Source organism: Mustelus asterias, chromosome 9, assembly GCF_964213995.1.
Source record: "Mustelus asterias chromosome 9, sMusAst1.hap1.1, whole genome shotgun sequence".
NCBI lineage: Eukaryota > Metazoa > Chordata > Chondrichthyes > Carcharhiniformes > Triakidae > Mustelus > Mustelus asterias.
This window is the reverse complement of record NC_135809.1, coordinates 65,204,365-65,221,742: the sequence shown is the minus strand read 5'-3', so window position 1 is coordinate 65,221,742 and position 17,378 is coordinate 65,204,365.

Here is a 17,378-nt window from a genome sequence, read left to right as displayed (position 1 = left end):
AACTCCCCGTGTGCAGGGTAAATGTAAACTCCCCGTGTGCAGGGTAAATGTAAACTCCCCGTGTGCAGAGAAATGTAAACTCCCCGTGTGCAGGGTAAATGTAAACTCCCCGTGTGCAGGGTAAATGTAAACTCCCCGTGTGCAGGGTAAATGTAAACTCCCCGTGTGCAGGGTAAATGTAAACTCCCCGTGTGCAGAGAAATGTAAACTCCCCGTGTGCAGGGTAAATGTAAACTCCCCGTGTGCAGAGAAATGTAAACTCCCCGTGTGCTGGGTCAATGTAAACTCCCCGTGTGCAGGGTAAATGTAAACTCCCCGTGTGCAGAGAAATGTAAACTCCCCGTGTGCAGGGTAAATGTAAACTCCCCGTGTGCAGAGAAATGTAAACTCCCCGTGTGCTGGGTCAATGTAAACTCCCCGTGTGCAGGGTAAATGTAAACTCCCCGTGTGCAGGGTAAATGTAAACTCCCCGTGTGCAGGGTAAATGTAAACTCCCCGTGTGCAGAGAAATGTAAACTCCCCGTGTGCAGAGAAATGTAAACTCCCCGTGTGCAGGGTAAATGTAAACTCCCCGTGTGCAGGGTAAATGTAAACTCCCCGTGTGCAGGGTAAATGTAAACTCCCCGTGTGCAGGGTAAATGTAAACTCCCCGTGTGCAGGGTAAATGTAAACTCCCCGTGTGCAGGGTAAATGTAAACTCCCCGTGTGCAGGGTAAATGTAAACTCCCCGTGTGCAGAGAAATGTAAACTCCCCGTGTGCAGGGTAAATGTAAACTCCCCGTGTGCAGGGTAAATGTAAACACCCCGTGTGCAGGGTAAATGTAAACTCCCCGTGTGCAGGGTAAATGTAAACTCCCCGTGTGCAGGGTAAATGTAAACTCCCCGTGTGCAGGGTAAATGTAAACTCCCCGTGTGCACAGAAATGTAAACTCCCCGTGTGCAGGGTAAATGTAAACTCCCCGTGTGCAGGGTCAATGTAAACTCCCCGTGTGCAGGGTAAATGTAAACTCCCCGTGTGCAGGGTCAATGTAAACTCCCCGTGTGCAGAGAAATGTAAACTCCCCGTGTGCAGGGTAAATGTAAACTCCCCGTGTGCAGGGTAAATGTAAACTCCCCGTGTGCAGGGTAAATATAAACTCCCCGTGTGCAGGGTAAATGTAAACTCCCCGTGTGCAGGGTAAATGTAAACTCCCCGTGTGCAGGGTAAATGTAAACTCCCCGTGTGCAGGGTAAATGTAAACTCCCCGTGTGCAGGGTAAATGTAAACTCCCCGTGTGCAGGGTAAATGTAAACTCCCCGTGTGCAGAGAAATGTAAACTCCCCGTGTGCAGGGTAAATGTAAACTCCCCGTGTGCAGGGTAAATGTAAACTCCCCGTGTGCAGGGTAAATGTAAACTCCCCGTGTGCAGGGTAAATGTAAACTCCCCGTGTGCAGAGAAATGTAAACTCCCCGTGTGCAGGGTCAATGTAAACTCCCCGTGTGCAGGGTAAATGTAAACTCCCCGTGTGCAGGGTAAATGTAAACTCCCCGTGTGCAGAGAAATGTAAACTCCCCGTGTGCAGAGAAATGTAAACTCCCCGTGTGCAGGGTAAAAGTAAACTCCCCGTGTGCAGGGTAAATGTAAACTCCCCGTGTGCAGAGAAATGTAAACTCCCCGTGTGCAGGCTCAATGTAAACTCCCCATGTGCAGGGTAAATGTAAACTCCCCGTGTGCAGGTCAATGTAAACTCCCCGTGTGCAGGGTAAATGTAAACTCCCCGTGTGCAGGGTAAATGTAAACTCCCCGTGTGCAGGGTAAATGTAAACTCCCCGTGTGCAGGGTAAATGTAAACTCCCCGTGTGCAGGTAAATGTAAACTGGCCGTGTGCAGGGTAAATGTAAACTCCCCGTGTGCAGGTCAATGTAAACTCCCCGTGTGCAGGGTAAATGTAAACTCCCCGTGTGCAGGGTAAATGTAAACTCCCCGTGTGCAGGGTAAATGTAAACTCCCCGTGTGCAGGGTAAATGTAAACTCCCCGTGTGCAGGGTAAATGTAAACTCTCCGTGTGCAGGGTAAATGTAAACTCCCCGTGTGCAGGGTAAATGTAAACTCCCCGTGTGCAGGATAAATGTAAACTCCCCGTGTGCAGGGTCAATGTAAACTCCCCGTGTGCAGGGTAAATGTAAACTCCCCGTGTGCAGGGTCAATGTAAACTCCCCGTGTGCAGGGTCAATGTAAACTCCCCGTGTGCAGGGTCAATGTAAACTCCCCGTGTGCAGGTCAATGTAAACTCCCCGTGTGCAGGTAAATGTAAACTCCCCGTGTGCAGGTAAATGTAAACTCCCCGTGTGCAGAGAAATGTAAACTCCCCGTGTGCAGGGTAAATGTAAACTCCCCGTGTGCAGAGAAATGTAAACTCCCCGTGTGCAGGGTAAATATAAACTCCCCGTGTGCAGGGTAAATGTAAACTCCCCGTGTGCAGGTAAATGTAAACTCCCCGTGTGCAGAGAAATGTAAACTCCCCGTGTGCAGAGAAATGTAAACTCCCCGTGTGCAGGGTAAATGTAAACTCCCCGTGTGCAGGGTAAATGTAAACTCCCCGTGTGCAGGGTAAATGTAAACTCCCCGTGTGCAGAGAAATGTAAACTCCCCGTGTGCAGAGAAATGTAAACTCCCCGTGTGCAGAGAAATGTAAACTCCCCGTGTGCAGGGTAAATGTAAACTCCCCGTGTGCAGGGTAAATGTAAACTCCCCGTGTGCAGAGAAATGTAAACTCCCCGTGTGCAGGCTCAATGTAAACTCCCCATGTGCAGGGTAAATGTAAACTCCCCGTGTGCAGGTCAATGTAAACTCCCCGTGTGCAGGGTAAATGTAAACTCCCCGTGTGCAGGGTAAATGTAAACTCCCCGTGTGCAGGGTAAATGTAAACTCCCCGTGTGCAGGGTAAATGTAAACTCCCCGTGTGCAGGGTAAATGTAAACTCCCCGTGTGCAGGGTAAATGTAAACTCCCCGTGTGCAGGGTAAATGTAAACTCCCCGTGTGCAGGGTAAATGTAAACTCCCCGTGTGCAGGGTAAATGTAAACTCCCCGTGTGCAGGGTAAATGTAAACTCCCCGTGTGCAGGGTAAATGTAAACTCCCCGTGTGCAGAGAAATGTAAACTCCCCGTGTGCAGGCTCAATGTAAACTCCCCATGTGCAGGGTAAATGTAAACTCCCCGTGTGCAGAGAAATGTAAACTCCCCGTGTGCAGGGTAAATGTAAACTCCCCGTGTGCAGGGTAAATGTAAACTCCCCGTGTGCAGAGAAATGTAAACTCCCCGTGTGCAGGCTCAATGTAAACTCCCCATGTGCAGGGTAAATGTAAACTCCCCGTGTGCAGGTCAATGTTAACTCCCCGTGTGCAGGGTAAATGTAAACTCCCCGTGTGCAGGGTAAATGTAAACTCCCCGTGTGCAGGGTAAATGTAAACTCCCCGTGTGCAGGGTAAATGTAAACTCCCCGTGTGCAGGGTAAATGTAAACTCCCCGTGTGCAGGGTAAATGTAAACTCCCCGTGTGCAGGGTAAATGTAAACTCCCCGTGTGCAGGGTCAATGTAAACTCCCCGTGTGCAGGTCAATGTAAACTCCCCGTGTGCAGGGTCAATGTAAACTCCCCGTGTGCAGGGTAAATGTAAACTCCCCGTGTGCAGGGTCAATGTAAACTCCCCGTGTGCAGGGTCAATGTAAACTCCCCGTGTGCAGGGTCAATGTAAACTCCCCGTGTGCAGGTCAATGTAAACTCCCCGTGTGCAGGTAAATGTAAACTCCCCGTGTGCAGGTAAATGTAAACTCCCCGTGTGCAGAGAAATGTAAACTCCCCGTGTGCAGGGTAAATGTAAACTCCCCGTGTGCAGGGTAAATGTAAACTCCCCGTGTGCAGGTAAATGTAAACTGGCCGTGTGCAGGGTAAATGTAAACTCCCCGTGTGCAGGGTAAATGTAAACTCCCCGTGTGCAGGGTAAATGTAAACTCCCCGTGTGCAGGGTAAATGTAAACTCCCCGTGTGCAGGGTAAATGTAAACTCCCCGTGTGCAGGGTAAATGTAAACTCCCCGTGTGCAGGGTAAATGTAAACTCCCCGTGTGCAGAGAAATGTAAACTCCCCGTGTGCAGGGTAAATGTAAACTCCCCGTGTGCAGGGTAAATGTAAACTCCCCGTGTGCAGGGTAAATGTAAACTCCCCGTGTGCAGGGTAAATGTAAACTCCCCGTGTGCAGAGAAATGTAAACTCCCCGTGTGCAGGGTCAATGTAAACTCCCCGTGTGCAGGGTAAATGTAAACTCCCCGTGTGCAGGGTAAATGTAAACTCCCCGTGTGCAGAGAAATGTAAACTCCCCGTGTGCAGAGAAATGTAAACTCCCCGTGTGCAGGGTAAAAGTAAACTCCCCGTGTGCAGGGTAAATGTAAACTCCCCGTGTGCAGAGAAATGTAAACTCCCCGTGTGCAGGCTCAATGTAAACTCCCCATGTGCAGGGTAAATGTAAACTCCCCGTGTGCAGGTCAATGTAAACTCCCCGTGTGCAGGGTAAATGTAAACTCCCCGTGTGCAGGGTAAATGTAAACTCCCCGTGTGCAGGGTAAATGTAAACTCCCCGTGTGCAGGGTAAATGTAAACTCCCCGTGTGCAGGTAAATGTAAACTGGCCGTGTGCAGGGTAAATGTAAACTCCCCGTGTGCAGGTCAATGTAAACTCCCCGTGTGCAGGGTAAATGTAAACTCCCCGTGTGCAGGGTAAATGTAAACTCCCCGTGTGCAGGGTAAATGTAAACTCCCCGTGTGCAGGGTAAATGTAAACTCCCCGTGTGCAGGGTAAATGTAAACTCTCCGTGTGCAGGGTAAATGTAAACTCCCCGTGTGCAGGGTAAATGTAAACTCCCCGTGTGCAGGATAAATGTAAACTCCCCGTGTGCAGGGTCAATGTAAACTCCCCGTGTGCAGGGTAAATGTAAACTCCCCGTGTGCAGGGTCAATGTAAACTCCCCGTGTGCAGGGTCAATGTAAACTCCCCGTGTGCAGGGTCAATGTAAACTCCCCGTGTGCAGGTCAATGTAAACTCCCCGTGTGCAGGTAAATGTAAACTCCCCGTGTGCAGGTAAATGTAAACTCCCCGTGTGCAGAGAAATGTAAACTCCCCGTGTGCAGGGTAAATGTAAACTCCCCGTGTGCAGAGAAATGTAAACTCCCCGTGTGCAGGGTAAATATAAACTCCCCGTGTGCAGGGTAAATGTAAACTCCCCGTGTGCAGGTAAATGTAAACTCCCCGTGTGCAGAGAAATGTAAACTCCCCGTGTGCAGAGAAATGTAAACTCCCCGTGTGCAGGGTAAATGTAAACTCCCCGTGTGCAGGGTAAATGTAAACTCCCCGTGTGCAGGGTAAATGTAAACTCCCCGTGTGCAGAGAAATGTAAACTCCCCGTGTGCAGAGAAATGTAAACTCCCCGTGTGCAGAGAAATGTAAACTCCCCGTGTGCAGGGTAAATGTAAACTCCCCGTGTGCAGGGTAAATGTAAACTCCCCGTGTGCAGAGAAATGTAAACTCCCCGTGTGCAGGCTCAATGTAAACTCCCCATGTGCAGGGTAAATGTAAACTCCCCGTGTGCAGGTCAATGTAAACTCCCCGTGTGCAGGGTAAATGTAAACTCCCCGTGTGCAGGGTAAATGTAAACTCCCCGTGTGCAGGGTAAATGTAAACTCCCCGTGTGCAGGGTAAATGTAAACTCCCCGTGTGCAGGGTAAATGTAAACTCCCCGTGTGCAGGGTAAATGTAAACTCCCCGTGTGCAGGGTAAATGTAAACTCCCCGTGTGCAGGGTAAATGTAAACTCCCCGTGTGCAGGGTAAATGTAAACTCCCCGTGTGCAGGGTAAATGTAAACTCCCCGTGTGCAGGGTAAATGTAAACTCCCCGTGTGCAGAGAAATGTAAACTCCCCGTGTGCAGGCTCAATGTAAACTCCCCATGTGCAGGGTAAATGTAAACTCCCCGTGTGCAGAGAAATGTAAACTCCCCGTGTGCAGGGTAAATGTAAACTCCCCGTGTGCAGGGTAAATGTAAACTCCCCGTGTGCAGAGAAATGTAAACTCCCCGTGTGCAGGCTCAATGTAAACTCCCCATGTGCAGGGTAAATGTAAACTCCCCGTGTGCAGGTCAATGTTAACTCCCCGTGTGCAGGGTAAATGTAAACTCCCCGTGTGCAGGGTAAATGTAAACTCCCCGTGTGCAGGGTAAATGTAAACTCCCCGTGTGCAGGGTAAATGTAAACTCCCCGTGTGCAGGGTAAATGTAAACTCCCCGTGTGCAGGGTAAATGTAAACTCCCCGTGTGCAGGGTAAATGTAAACTCCCCGTGTGCAGGGTCAATGTAAACTCCCCGTGTGCAGGTCAATGTAAACTCCCCGTGTGCAGGGTCAATGTAAACTCCCCGTGTGCAGGGTAAATGTAAACTCCCCGTGTGCAGGGTCAATGTAAACTCCCCGTGTGCAGGGTCAATGTAAACTCCCCGTGTGCAGGGTCAATGTAAACTCCCCGTGTGCAGGTCAATGTAAACTCCCCGTGTGCAGGTAAATGTAAACTCCCCGTGTGCAGGTAAATGTAAACTCCCCGTGTGCAGAGAAATGTAAACTCCCCGTGTGCAGGGTAAATGTAAACTCCCCGTGTGCAGGGTAAATGTAAACTCCCCGTGTGCAGGTAAATGTAAACTGGCCGTGTGCAGGGTAAATGTAAACTCCCCGTGTGCAGGTCAATGTAAACTCCCCGTGAGCAGGGTAAATGTAAACTCCCCGTGTGCAGGGTAAATGTAAACTCCCCGTGTGCAGGGTAAATGTAAACTCCCCGTGTGCAGGGTAAATGTAAACTCCCCGTGTGCAGGGTAAATGTAAACTCTCCGTGTGCAGGGTAAATGTAAACTCCCCGTGTGCAGGGTAAATGTAAACTCCCCGTGTGCAGGATAAATGTAAACTCCCCGTGTGCAGGGTCAATGTAAACTCCCCGTGTGTAGGGTAAATGTAAACTCCCCGTGTGCAGGGTCAATGTAAACTCCCCGTGTGCAGGGTCAATGTAAACTCCCCGTGTGCAGGGTCAATGTAAACTCCCCGTGTGCAGGTCAATGTAAACTCCCCGTGTGCAGGTAAATGTAAACTCCCCGTGTGCAGGTAAATGTAAACTCCCCGTGTGCAGAGAAATGTAAACTCCCCGTGTGCAGGGTAAATGTAAACTCCCCGTGTGCAGAGAAATGTAAACTCCCCGTGTGCAGGGTAAATATAAACTCCCCGTGTGCAGGGTAAATGTAAACTCCCCGTGTGCAGGTAAATGTAAACTCCCCGTGTGCAGAGAAATGTAAACTCCCCGTGTGCAGGGTAAATGTAAACTCCCCGTGTGCAGGGTAAATGTAAACTCCCCGTGTGCAGGGTAAATGTAAACTCCCCGTGTGCAGGGTAAATGTAAACTCCCCGTGTGCAGGGTAAATGTAAACTCCCCGTGTGCAGGGTAAATGTAAACTCCCCGTGTGCAGGGTAAATGTAAACTCCCCGTGTGCAGGGTAAATGTAAACTCCCCGTGTGCAGGGTAAATGTAAACTCCCCGTGTGCAGGGTAAATGTAAACTCCCCGTGTGCAGAGAAATGTAAACTCCCCGTGTGCAGGCTCAATGTAAACTCCCCATGTGCAGGGTAAATGTAAACTCCCCGTGTGCAGAGAAATGTAAACTCCCCGTGTGCAGGGTAAATGTAAACTCCCCGTGTGCAGGGTAAATGTAAACTCCCCGTGTGCAGAGAAATGTAAACTCCCCGTGTGCAGGCTCAATGTAAACTCCCCATGTGCAGGGTAAATGTAAACTCCCCGTGTGCAGGTCAATGTAAACTCCCCGTGTGCAGGGTAAATGTAAACTCCCCGTGTGCAGGGTAAATGTAAACTCCCCGTGTGCAGGGTAAATGTAAACTCCCCGTGTGCAGGGTAAATGTAAACTCCCCGTGTGCAGGGTAAATGTAAACTCCCCGTGTGCAGGGTAAATGTAAACTCCCCGTGTGCAGGGTAAATGTAAACTCCCCGTGTGCAGGGTCAATGTAAACTCCCCGTGTGCAGGTCAATGTAAACTCCCCGTGTGCAGGGTCAATGTAAACTCCCCGTGTGCAGGGTAAATGTAAACTCCCCGTGTGCAGGGTCAATGTAAACTCCCCGTGTGCAGGGTCAATGTAAACTCCCCGTGTGCAGGGTCAATGTAAACTCCCCGTGTGCAGGTCAATGTAAACTCCCCGTGTGCAGGTAAATGTAAACTCCCCGTGTGCAGGTAAATGTAAACTCCCCGTGTGCAGAGAAATGTAAACTCCCCGTGTGCAGGGTAAATGTAAACTCCCCGTGTGCAGAGAAATGTAAACTCCCCGTGTGCAGAGAAATGTAAACTCCCCGTGTGCTGGGTCAATGTAAACTCCCCGTGTGCAGGGTAAATGTAAACTCCCCGTGTGCAGGGTAAATGTAAACTCCCCGTGTGCAGGGTAAATGTAAACTCCCCGTGTGCAGGGTAAATGTAAACTCCCCGTGTGCAGGGTAAATGTAAACTCCCCGTGTGCAGAGAAATGTAAACTCCCCGTGTGCAGGGTAAATGTAAACTCCCCGTGTGCAGAGAAATGTAAACTCCCCGTGTGCTGGGTCAATGTAAACTCCCCGTGTGCAGGGTAAATGTAAACTCCCCGAGTGCAGGGTAAATGTAAACTCCCCGTGTGCAGGGTAAATGTAAACTCCCCGTGTGCAGAGAAATGTAAACTCCCCGTGTGCAGAGAAATGTAAACTCCCCGTGTGCAGGGTAAATGTAAACTCCCCGTGTGCAGGGTAAATGTAAACTCCCCGTGTGCAGGGTAAATGTAAACTCCCCGTGTGCAGAGAAATGTAAACTCCCCGTGTGCAGGGTCAATGTAAACTCCCCGTGTGCAGGGTAAATGTAAACTCCCCGTGTGCAGGGTAAATGTAAACTCCCCGTGTGCAGAGAAATGTAAACTCCCCGTGTGCAGAGAAATGTAAACTCCCCGTGTGCAGGGTAAAAGTAAACTCCCCGTGTGCAGGGTAAATGTAAACTCCCCGTGTGCAGAGAAATGTAAACTCCCCGTGTGCAGGCTCAATGTAAACTCCCCATGTGCAGGGTAAATGTAAACTCCCCGTGTGCAGGTCAATGTAAACTCCCCGTGTGCAGGGTAAATGTAAACTCCCCGTGTGCAGGGTAAATGTAAACTCCCCGTGTGCAGGGTAAATGTAAACTCCCCGTGTGCAGGGTAAATGTAAACTCCCCGTGTGCAGGTAAATGTAAACTGGCCGTGTGCAGGGTAAATGTAAACTCCCCGTGTGCAGGTCAATGTAAACTCCCCGTGTGCAGGGTAAATGTAAACTCCCCGTGTGCAGGGTAAATGTAAACTCCCCGTGTGCAGGGTAAATGTAAACTCCCCGTGTGCAGGGTAAATGTAAACTCCCCGTGTGCAGGGTAAATGTAAACTCTCCGTGTGCAGGGTAAATGTAAACTCCCCGTGTGCAGGGTAAATGTAAACTCCCCGTGTGCAGGATAAATGTAAACTCCCCGTGTGCAGGGTCAATGTAAACTCCCCGTGTGCAGGGTAAATGTAAACTCCCCGTGTGCAGGGTCAATGTAAACTCCCCGTGTGCAGGGTCAATGTAAACTCCCCGTGTGCAGGGTCAATGTAAACTCCCCGTGTGCAGGTCAATGTAAACTCCCCGTGTGCAGGTAAATGTAAACTCCCCGTGTGCAGGTAAATGTAAACTCCCCGTGTGCAGAGAAATGTAAACTCCCCGTGTGCAGGGTAAATGTAAACTCCCCGTGTGCAGAGAAATGTAAACTCCCCGTGTGCAGGGTAAATATAAACTCCCCGTGTGCAGGGTAAATGTAAACTCCCCGTGTGCAGGTAAATGTAAACTCCCCGTGTGCAGAGAAATGTAAACTCCCCGTGTGCAGAGAAATGTAAACTCCCCGTGTGCAGGGTAAATGTAAACTCCCCGTGTGCAGGGTAAATGTAAACTCCCCGTGTGCAGGGTAAATGTAAACTCCCCGTGTGCAGAGAAATGTAAACTCCCCGTGTGCAGAGAAATGTAAACTCCCCGTGTGCAGAGAAATGTAAACTCCCCGTGTGCAGGGTAAATGTAAACTCCCCGTGTGCAGGGTAAATGTAAACTCCCCGTGTGCAGAGAAATGTAAACTCCCCGTGTGCAGGCTCAATGTAAACTCCCCATGTGCAGGGTAAATGTAAACTCCCCGTGTGCAGGTCAATGTAAACTCCCCGTGTGCAGGGTAAATGTAAACTCCCCGTGTGCAGGGTAAATGTAAACTCCCCGTGTGCAGGGTAAATGTAAACTCCCCGTGTGCAGGGTAAATGTAAACTCCCCGTGTGCAGGGTAAATGTAAACTCCCCGTGTGCAGGGTAAATGTAAACTCCCCGTGTGCAGGGTAAATGTAAACTCCCCGTGTGCAGGGTAAATGTAAACTCCCCGTGTGCAGGGTAAATGTAAACTCCCCGTGTGCAGGGTAAATGTAAACTCCCCGTGTGCAGGGTAAATGTAAACTCCCCGTGTGCAGAGAAATGTAAACTCCCCGTGTGCAGGCTCAATGTAAACTCCCCATGTGCAGGGTAAATGTAAACTCCCCGTGTGCAGAGAAATGTAAACTCCCCGTGTGCAGGGTAAATGTAAACTCCCCGTGTGCAGGGTAAATGTAAACTCCCCGTGTGCAGAGAAATGTAAACTCCCCGTGTGCAGGCTCAATGTAAACTCCCCATGTGCAGGGTAAATGTAAACTCCCCGTGTGCAGGTCAATGTAAACTCCCCGTGTGCAGGGTAAATGTAAACTCCCCGTGTGCAGGGTAAATGTAAACTCCCCGTGTGCAGGGTAAATGTAAACTCCCCGTGTGCAGGGTAAATGTAAACTCCCCGTGTGCAGGGTAAATGTAAACTCCCCGTGTGCAGGGTAAATGTAAACTCCCCGTGTGCAGGGTAAATGTAAACTCCCCGTGTGCAGGGTCAATGTAAACTCCCCGTGTGCAGGTCAATGTAAACTCCCCGTGTGCAGGGTCAATGTAAACTCCCCGTGTGCAGGGTAAATGTAAACTCCCCGTGTGCAGGGTCAATGTAAACTCCCCGTGTGCAGGGTCAATGTAAACTCCCCGTGTGCAGGGTCAATGTAAACTCCCCGTGTGCAGGTCAATGTAAACTCCCCGTGTGCAGGGTAAATGTAAACTCCCCGTGTGCAGGTAAATGTAAACTCCCCGTGTGCAGAGAAATGTAAACTCCCCGTGTGCAGGGTAAATGTAAACTCCCCGTGTGCAGGGTAAATGTAAACTCCCCGTGTGCAGGTAAATGTAAACTGGCCGTGTGCAGGGTAAATGTAAACTCCCCGTGTGCAGGTCAATGTAAACTCCCCGTGTGCAGGGTAAATGTAAACTCCCCGTGTGCAGGGTAAATGTAAACTCCCCGTGTGCAGGGTAAATGTAAACTCCCCGTGTGCAGGGTAAATGTAAACTCCCCGTGTGCAGGGTAAATGTAAACTCTCCGTGTGCAGGGTAAATGTAAACTCCCCGTGTGCAGGGTAAATGTAAACTCCCCGTGTGCAGGATAAATGTAAACTCCCCGTGTGCAGGGTCAATGTAAACTCCCCGTGTGTAGGGTAAATGTAAACTCCCCGTGTGCAGGGTCAATGTAAACTCCCCGTGTGCAGGGTCAATGTAAACTCCCCGTGTGCAGGGTCAATGTAAACTCCCCGTGTGCAGGTCAATGTAAACTCCCCGTGTGCAGGTAAATGTAAACTCCCCGTGTGCAGGTAAATGTAAACTCCCCGTGTGCAGAGAAATGTAAACTCCCCGTGTGCAGGGTAAATGTAAACTCCCCGTGTGCAGAGAAATGTAAACTCCCCGTGTGCAGGGTAAATATAAACTCCCCGTGTGCAGGGTAAATGTAAACTCCCCGTGTGCAGGTAAATGTAAACTCCCCGTGTGCAGAGAAATGTAAACTCCCCGTGTGCAGGGTAAATGTAAACTCCCCGTGTGCAGGGTAAATGTAAACTCCCCGTGTGCAGGGTAAATGTAAACTCCCCGTGTGCAGGGTAAATGTAAACTCCCCGTGTGCAGGGTAAATGTAAACTCCCCGTGTGCAGGGTAAATGTAAACTCCCCGTGTGCAGGGTAAATGTAAACTCCCCGTGTGCAGGGTAAATGTAAACTCCCCGTGTGCAGGGTAAATGTAAACTCCCCGTGTGCAGGGTAAATGTAAACTCCCCGTGTGCAGAGAAATGTAAACTCCCCGTGTGCAGGCTCAATGTAAACTCCCCATGTGCAGGGTAAATGTAAACTCCCCGTGTGCAGAGAAATGTAAACTCCCCGTGTGCAGGGTAAATGTAAACTCCCCGTGTGCAGGGTAAATGTAAACTCCCCGTGTGCAGAGAAATGTAAACTCCCCGTGTGCAGGCTCAATGTAAACTCCCCATGTGCAGGGTAAATGTAAACTCCCCGTGTGCAGGTCAATGTAAACTCCCCGTGTGCAGGGTAAATGTAAACTCCCCGTGTGCAGGGTAAATGTAAACTCCCCGTGTGCAGGGTAAATGTAAACTCCCCGTGTGCAGGGTAAATGTAAACTCCCCGTGTGCAGGGTAAATGTAAACTCCCCGTGTGCAGGGTAAATGTAAACTCCCCGTGTGCAGGGTAAATGTAAACTCCCCGTGTGCAGGGTCAATGTAAACTCCCCGTGTGCAGGTCAATGTAAACTCCCCGTGTGCAGGGTCAATGTAAACTCCCCGTGTGCAGGGTAAATGTAAACTCCCCGTGTGCAGGGTCAATGTAAACTCCCCGTGTGCAGGGTCAATGTAAACTCCCCGTGTGCAGGGTCAATGTAAACTCCCCGTGTGCAGGTCAATGTAAACTCCCCGTGTGCAGGTAAATGTAAACTCCCCGTGTGCAGGTAAATGTAAACTCCCCGTGTGCAGAGAAATGTAAACTCCCCGTGTGCAGGGTAAATGTAAACTCCCCGTGTGCAGAGAAATGTAAACTCCCCGTGTGCAGAGAAATGTAAACTCCCCGTGTGCTGGGTCAATGTAAACTCCCCGTGTGCAGGGTAAATGTAAACTCCCCGTGTGCAGGGTAAATGTAAACTCCCCGTGTGCAGGGTAAATGTAAACTCCCCGTGTGCAGGGTAAATGTAAACTCCCCGTGTGCAGGGTAAATGTAAACTCCCCGTGTGCAGGGTAAATGTAAACTCCCCGTGTGCAGAGAAATGTAAACTCCCCGTGTGCAGGGTAAATGTAAACTCCCCGTGTGCAGAGAAATGTAAACTCCCCGTGTGCTGGGTCAATGTAAACTCCCCGTGTGCAGGGTAAATGTAAACTCCCCGTGTGCAGGGTAAATGTAAACTCCCCGTGTGCAGGGTAAATGTAAACTCCCCGTGTGCAGAGAAATGTAAACTCCCCGTGTGCAGAGAAATGTAAACTCCCCGTGTGCAGGGTAAATGTAAACTCCCCGTGTGCAGGGTAAATGTAAACTCCCCGTGTGCAGGGTAAATGTAATCTCCCCGTGTGCAGAGAAATGTAAACTCCCCGTGTGCAGAGAAATGTAAACTCCCCGTGTGCAGGGTAAATGTAAACTCCCCGTGTGCAGGGTAAATGTAAACTCCCCGTGTGCAGGGTAAATGTAAACTCCCCGTGTGCAGGGTAAATGTAAACTCCCCGTGTGCAGGGTAAATGTAAACTCCCCGTGTGCAGGTCAATGTAAACTCCCCGTGTGCAGAGAAATGTAAACTCCCCGTGTGCAGGGTAAATGTAAACTCCCCGTGTGCAGGGTAAATGTAAACTCCCCGTGTGCAGGGTAAATGTAAACTCCCCGTGTGCAGGGTAAATGTAAACTCCCCGTGTGCAGGGTCAATGTAAACTCCCCGTGTGCAGGGTAAATGTAAACTCCCCGTGTGCAGGGTAAATGTAAACTCCCCGTGTGCAGGGTAAATGTAAACTCCCCGTGTGCAGGGTAAATGTAAACTCCCCGTGTGCTGGGTAAATGTAAACTCCCCGTGTGCAGGGTAAATGTAAACTCCCCGTGTGCTGGGTAAATGTAAACTCCCCGTGTGCAGGGTAAATGTAAACTCCCCGTGTGCAGGGTCAATGTAAACTCCCCGTGTGCAGGGTAAATGTAAACTCCCCGTGTGCAGGTCAATGTAAACTCCCCGTGTGCAGGGTAAATGTAAACTCCCCGTGTGCAGGGTAAATGTAAACTCCCCGTGTGCAGGTCAATGTAAACTCCCCGTGTGCAGGTAAATGTAAACTCCCCGTGTGCAGAGAAATGTAAACTCCCCGTGTGCAGGGTAAATGTAAACTCCCCGTGTGCAGGGTCAATGTAAACTCCCCGTGTGCAGAGAAATGTAAACTCCCCGTGTGCAGGGTAAATGTAAACTCCCCGTGTGCAGGGTAAATGTAAACTCCCCGTGTGCAGGGTAAATGTAAACTCCCCGTGTGCAGGGTAAATGTAAACTCCCCGTGTGCAGAGAAATGTAAACTCCCCGTGTGCAGGGTAAATGTAAACTCCCCGTGTGCAGGGTAAATGTAAACTCCCCGTGTGCAGGGTAAATGTAAACTCCCCGTGTGCAGAGAAATGTAAACTCCCCGTGTGCAGGGTAAATGTAAACTCCCCGTGTGCAGGGTAAATGTAAACTCCCCGTGTGCAGAGAAATGTAAACTCCCCGTGTGCAGGGTCAATGTAAACTCCCCGTGTGCAGGGTAAATGTAAACTCCCCGTGTGCAGGGTAAATGTAAACTCCCCGTGTGCAGGGTAAATGTAAACTCCCCGTGTGCAGGGTAAATGTAAACTCCCCGTGTGCAGGGTAAATGTAAACTCCCCGTGTGCAGAGAAATGTAAACTCCCCGTGTGCAGGGTAAATGTAAACTCCCCGTGTGCAGGGTAAATGTAAACTCCCCGTGTGCAGAGAAATGTAAACTCCCCGTGTGCAGAGAAATGTAAACTCCCCGTGTGCAGGGTAAATGTAAACTCCCCGTGTGCAGGGTCAATGTAAACTCCCCGTGTGCAGAGAAATGTAAACTCCCCGTGTGCAGGGTAAATGTAAACTCCCCGTGTGCAGGGTAAATGTAAACTCCCCGTGTGCAGGGTAAATGTAAACTCCCCGTGTGCAGGGTAAATGTAAACTACCCGTGTGCAGGGTAAATGTAAACTCCCCGTGTGCAGGGTAAATGTAAACTCCCCGTGTGCAGGGTCAATGTAAACTCCCCGTGTGCAGGGTAAATGTAAACTCCCCGTGTGCAGGGTCAATGTAAACTCCCCGTGTGCAGGGTAAATGTAAACTCCCCGTGTGCAGGGTAAATGTAAACTCCCCGTGTGCAGAGAAATGTAAACTCCCCGTGTGCAGAGAAATGTATACTCCCCGTGTGCAGGGTAAATGTAAACTCCCCGTGTGCAGGGTAAATGTAAACTCCCCGTGTGCAGAGAAATGTAAACTCCCCGTGTGCAGGGTAAATGTAAACTCCCCGTGTGCAGGGTAAATGTAAACTCCCCGTGTGCAGGGTAAATGTAAACTCCCCGTGTGCAGGGTAAATGTAAACTCCCCGTGTGCAGGGTAAATGTAAACTCCCCGTGTGCAGGGTAAATGTAAACTCCCCGTGTGCAGGTCAATGTAAACTCCCCGTGTGCAGGTCAATGTAAACTCCCCGTGTGCAGGGTAAATGTAAACTCCCCGTGTGCAGGTCAATGTAAACTCCCCGTGTGCAGGTCAATGTAAACTCCCCGTGTGCAGGGTAAATGTAAACTCCCCGTGTGCAGGGTAAATGTAAACTCCCCGTGTGCAGGTCAATGTAAACTCCCCGTGTGCAGAGAAATGTAAACTCCCCGTGTGCAGGTCAATGTAAACTCCCCGTGTGCAGGTCAATGTAAACTCCCCGTGTGCAGAGAAATGTAAACTCCCCGTGTGCAGGTCAATGTAAACTCCCCGTGTGCAGGTCAATGTAAACTCCCCGTGTGCAGGGTAAATGTAAACTCCCCGTGTGCAGGGTCAATGTAAACTCCCCGTGTGCAGAGAAATGTAAACTCCCTGTGTGCAGGGTAAATGTAAACTCCCCGTGTGCAGGTCAATGTAAACTCCCCGTGTGCAGGGTAAATGTAAACTCCCCGTGTGCAGGGTCAATGTAAACTCCCCGTGTGCAGAGAAATGTAAACTCCCTGTGTGCAGGGTAAATGTAAACTCCCCGTGTGCAGAGAAATGTAAACTCCCCGTGTGCAGAGTAAATGTAAACTCCCCGTGTGCAGGGTAAATGTAAACTCCCCGTGTGCAGGGTAAATGTAAACTCCCCGTGTGCAGGTCAATGTAAACTCCCCGTGTGCAGGGTAAATGTAAACTCCCCGTGTGCAGGGTAAATGTAAACTCCCCGTGTGCAGAGTAAATGTAAACTCCCTGCTATCTCCAATTCAACAATCTTTGTTTGTACTACGAACGCCTTCTGTTATCCTGAGTCTTCCCTACATTTCACCACATTATCTGTGTCCTCCAGTATCCAGCCTACATCCTCACTTCCTGTTACACTTCACCAATCTGTGTCCTCCCACATCCTGCTGCTATCCTCACTGTTTACCAAGTTTCAACTCCCAGCCTGTGACCTTCCACATCCCACAAACATCCTTATTGTTTTCCACATTACACCACCCGTCCATGTCCTCTCAGTTCCTCCCTCACTGTCTCCATGTCCTGGTGTCTCTGTCTCACTGCACTCAGATAGAATCCTCACTGTCTCCACCTCCTGGTGATGCTGTCTCACTGCACCCAGTTACCCACCTCACTCTCTCCGTCTGCTGGTGATGCTGTCTCACTGCACCCAGTTACCCACCTCACTCTCTCCGTCTGCTGGTGATGCTGTCTCACTGCACCCAGTTACCCACCTCACTCTCTCCGTCTGCTGGTGATGCTGTCTCACTGCACCCAGTTACCCACCTCACTCTCTCCGTCTGCTGGTGATACTGTCTCACTGCATTCAGTCCACAGAGAGGAAAAACACGTCTCATTTCAGTCCTTCTATTAAATGCCTTTCCCGTGCTGTTAATTATTTTCTCTATTTATATATGTCTGTATGAATTTTGCGCAATTTCAGCCATTTTTTGGGTTTGGAACTGATTTGAACTGTTTTAATGTTCCTTGAGTCTGCAGCATGGAATATCGGATAAATGATGGATTCATAATGCATTAAAGTTCATGACACATTGCAGAGTTCACCATTTCTAAGGTAAACAAAAGTATAAAAAGTGAATCCAATTGATTGAATCACTTTCAATTGAAGATTGTGTCCCCAGAATCGAGTGGGGGGCAGGGGGTGGATTTACTTTGATTGAAATTACTGTGG